The sequence below is a fragment of the Trichosurus vulpecula genome, chromosome 5, assembly GCF_011100635.1.
Source record: "Trichosurus vulpecula isolate mTriVul1 chromosome 5, mTriVul1.pri, whole genome shotgun sequence".
NCBI classification, from domain to species: domain Eukaryota; kingdom Metazoa; phylum Chordata; class Mammalia; order Diprotodontia; family Phalangeridae; genus Trichosurus; species Trichosurus vulpecula.
Window position 1 is genome coordinate 263,578,356 of NC_050577.1, and position 4,885 is coordinate 263,583,240.

The 4,885-nt window shown below is 36.4% G+C and overlaps 1 pseudogene; it reads left to right on the plus strand.

Annotated features, from left to right (window-relative positions):
• Positions 1–630: 630 nt before the first annotated feature.
• Positions 631–1,412, plus strand: LOC118851276 (annotated as a pseudogene).
• The last annotated feature ends 3,473 nt before the right edge of the window (positions 1,413–4,885 follow it).

The window sequence follows — 4,885 nt, forward strand, 5'->3', positions numbered from 1 at the left end:
TGGGCCCTCCTGGCTCACAGTTTGATTATTTTTTTAAATTAAAGAGGCCATCCCTTGACTCACTTCTTTAAAAGGCCTATTCACTGAATGGGTGTTACCTCACTCAAAGAGGGAACCAGAAAAGGCCTTAGCCTAAAAGGACTGTCAGAGGACAGAAGGAGATACACATAAAAGATGTGAAGGTAAAATCCACAATACTTGGCAACAGATTGGATGTGGAGTGGGGAGGGAAGAAAATGATGTGTTAAGGTAACTTTGGTTGCAGCCTGGATTCCTGGAAGGATGACAATGCTCTTGAGAATAGCAAGAAAGTTAAGAAGAAAAGAGGGAATGGGAGAGGGAAGAGGGGAGAAGTTGATGAATGCAGTTTTGAAAATGCTGATAGCAAGACATTCAATTCAAGATGTCCAATATCTCAAGGTTGGTTTTTTTTTAAATTTTCTTCTTTTTTATTTTCCTTAACATTTTTATTTAAAATTTTGAGTTCCAAATTCCATCCCTCCCTGCCCTTCGCTCCACCATCCCTAAGATGGTAAGCAATCAGATATAGGTTATGCATGTACAATTATGCAAAACCTTTCCAAATTGGTGCTCTACTGCTGACCTTCAATCTTCTCTGGAGTCACTGCCTGTTACCGACAGGCCATGGCATCACGGAAGTTCTTCATTGGGAGCAATTGGAAGATGAATGAGGACAACACGCATCTGGGGGAGCTCATCACCTTGATCAATGGGACCAATATGCCTGCCAACACCAAAGTGGTATGTGGAGCCCCTGCTATCTACGTTGACTTTGTTCATCTGAAATTGGATCCAAAATTTGTGTAGCTGCTCAGAACTGCTACAAAGTGACCAAGGATGCATTTACTGGGGAGATCAGCCCTGCCATGGTTAAGGACTGTGGGGCCAACTGGGTGATCTTGGGACATTCTGAAAGGAGACATATCTTTGGGGAATCAGATGAGCTCATTGGGCAGAAGGTAGCTCATGCTCTATCAGAAGGCCTAGGAGTGATTGCCTGTATTGGTGAGAAGTTGGATGAGAGGGAAGCTTGAATCATTGAGAAGGTTGTTTTTGACCAGACCAAGGCCATTGCAGATAACGTGAATGACTGGTGCAAAGTTGTCCTAGCCTATGAACCAGTCTGGGCTATTGGTACCAGCAAGACAGCTATGCCCCAGTAGGCCCAGGAAGTACATGAGAAGCTTTGGTGATGGCTTAAGACCCAAGTCTCAGAACCTGTATCACAATCTACCAGGATCATTTATGGAGGTTCTGTGACAGGGGCCAACTGTAAGGATCTGGCATGCCACCCTGATGTGGATGGCTTCCTGGTGGGTGGAGCTTCCCTTAAGCCTGAATTCCTGGACATCATCCAAGCCAAAAACAAAGCCCTTCATGTGGCCCTCTGACTCCCTTACATACAGATCTGGGATAAGGCTACACAAATCTGGTTTACCCCTCCCCCTCCCATGTGATTGTGATGCTGAAATCCCTCCCCCCATGGTCCAATTCAAGCTACACCTTCCTCCACTATGTAGATTGTGTAGATTGTGTGCACCAGTTCTCAGCTCCTCAGCTCTTCCTCCAATGGACCAGGACTTTCTCCATTTACTGTAAATTTGAAGGAAGCAAAAAAAAATTTCCAAATTAATTATTTTGTACAAGAAGACTCCAATAAAAGAATAAAAAAGAATGTGAAAATAGCATGCTTCAGTCTGTATTCAATCAATATCAGTTCTTTCTCTGGAGGTAGATAGTGTGTTTCATCAATAGTCCTTTGGGATTGTCTTGAATGATTTTATTGCTGAGAATAGTTAAGTCATTCACAATTCTTCATGGCACTATGTTGCTGTTACTGTGTACAACATTCTCCTGGTTCTTGTCACTTTACTCAGCATCAGTTCATGCAAGTTCTTCCAGGTTTATCTGAAATCATCTGAAATCATTTCTTATAGCACAATAATATTCTATCATAATCATTTATTATAGCCTGTTTAGCCATTCCCCCTGATTGATGGGCATCCTTTTGATTTTCAATTCTTAGCCACCATAAAAAGAGCTGTATAGTTTTCGTACAAATAGGTCCTTTTCCCTTTTTTCTTTGTCTTTGAGGTATAGATATAGCAATGTTATTGCTGGACCAAAGGGTATGCAGAGTTTTATGGGCATAGTTCCAAATTGCTCTCCAGGATGCTTGGATCAGTTTGCAGCTCCACCAACAGTGCATTAGTGTGGCAGTTTTCCCACATCCCCTCCAACTTCCAATATTTTCCTTTTTTATCATATTAGCCACTTTGATGGGTGTGAGGTGGTACCTCAGAGTTGCTTTATTTGCATTTATCTGATCAATAATGATTTAGAGCATTTTTCATATGATTATAGATAGCTTTTATTTCTTTGTCTCAAAGCTGCCTGTTAATGTCCATTGACCATTTATCAATTAGAAAATGACATGAATTTTTATAAATTTGACTCAGTTCTCTATACATTTGAGAAATGAGGCCTTCATCAGAGATACTTGCAAAAATTTCCCCCAATTTTCTGCTTTCCTTATAATTTTAGTTACATTGGTTTTGTTTGTGCAAAAACTTTTTCATCTTATATAATCAAAATTTTATTTATTTTACATTTCATAATGCTCTCTATATCTTCTTTGCTCCAAAATTCTTCCTTTATCTATAAACCTGACAGATAAACCATTCCATGCTCTCTTACTTTGCTTATGGTATCAAAGTTTATGTGTAAATCAGGGGTGGGGGACTTGTGGTCTTGAGGCCCACATATGGCTTTCGAAGTCCCTGGGTGTAGGCTTTTGACTGAGTCCAAATTTTACAGAACAAATTCTTTTATTAAGGGGATTAGTTCTGTGAAGTTTGGATTCAGTTGAAGGGCCACACTTGAGAACCTAAAGGACCACATGTAACCTTGAGGCCACAGATTTCCCACCCCTGGTGTAAATGATGTACCCATTTTGATCTTATCTTGATATATGATATGAGATGTTGGTCTATACCTAGTTTTTTCCTTACTGTTTTCTCATTTTCCCAGCAATTTTTGTCAGATAATGAGTTTTTGTCCCAAAAGCTAGGATCTTAGGCCTTATCACATACTGGATTACTATGGTTATTTACTACTATCTAATTTGCACCTAATCTATCCTACTGATCCATCATTCTATTTCTTAGCCAATACCATATTAGATCTGGTACTAATAGATCACCTTCTTTCCCATTTTTTTCTTTAATTCCATTGATATCATTGAGTTTTTGTTCTTCCAAATGAATTTTGCTATTATTTTTTTCTAGCTCTATAAAATAATTTTTGACAGTTTCATTGGTATGGCACTTAATAAATAAATTAATTTAGATAGAACCATCACTTTTGTTATATTGGCTTAGCCTACCCATGAATAATTAATTTTTTCCAGTTGCTTAAATCTGATTTTATTTGTGTGAAAAGTGTTTTGCTATTGTGTTCATATAGTTCCTGAATTTGTCTTGGCAGGTAGACTCCCAAGTATCTTATAATGTCTACAGTAACTTTAAATGGAATTTCTCTTTTTATCTCTTGCTGCTGGATCTTATTGGTAATATGTAGAAATGTTGATTATTTATGTGAGTTTATTTTGTATCCTGCAATTTTGCTAAACTCGTTAATAATTTCTTATAGCTTTTTAGTTGATTCTCTGGGATTTTCTAAGTATGACATCATATCATCTGCAAAGAGTGTATATTTTGTTTCCTCATTGCCTTTTCTAATTCCTTTAATTTCTTTTTCTTCTCTTATATTTATAGCTACCATTTCTAGTATAATATTAAACAATAACAGTAGCCCTGCTTCACCCCTGTTTATATTGGTAAGGCTTCTAGCTTATCCTTATTACATATAATGCTTACTAATAGTTTAGGATAAACATTATCATTTTAAGGAAAACTCCATTTATTCCTATGCTCTCTAGTGTTATTGTTTTTCTAAGAAGAATTGGTGCTGTATTTTGTCAAAGGCTTTTTCTGCATCTATTGAGATAGTCATATGATTGTATGATCCTTGTGATGTATTGCTGTAATATCTTTGCTGGTATTTTAATTAAATTTTTTGCTTCGATATTGCTTAGGGAAATTGGTCTATAATTTTCTTTCTCTGTTCTGGCTCTTCCTGGTTTGGATATCAGCACCATATTTGTGTCATAAAAAGAGTTTGGTAGGACTCCTTCTTCAATTATTTTTCCAAATTGTTTATTTAGTATTGGGATTGTTCTTTAAGTGTCTGGTAAAAATCACTTGTGAATACATCTGGTCCTGGAGAATTTTTCTAAGGAAGTTCATTGATGGCTTGTTCAATTTCCTTTTCTAAGATTGGGTTAAATGTTTTATTTCTTCTTCTGTTAATCTAGGTAATTTATATTTTTGTAGATATTCATCCATTTCGTTTAGATTGTCAGATTTATTGGTGTATAATTGGGCAAAATATCTCCCAACAGTTATTTTAATTTCCTCTTCATTGGTGGTGAATTCATCCCTTCCATCTTACTAGCAATTTGGTTTTCTTCTTTTTTAATCAAATTAACCAAGGGCTTATCTATTTTTTTCATAAAAACCAATTTCTAGATTTATTTATTAGTTCAATTGTTTTCTTACTTTCAATTTTATTAACCTCTTCTTTGATTGTCAGGATTTCCAATTTGGTGTTTAATTGCAGGTTTTTGATTTGTTCTTTTTCTAGTTTTTTTGTTTGTTTGTTTGTTCATTTTTTTAGTTCATGCCCAATTCATCAATCTGCCTTTTCTCTATTTTATTGATGTAGGCAGTTATAGGTATAAAAATTTCCCTTTTGCTGATTAGGTGTGAAGCCCTTGGGCCTTAAACAGGGTATATATACCCTG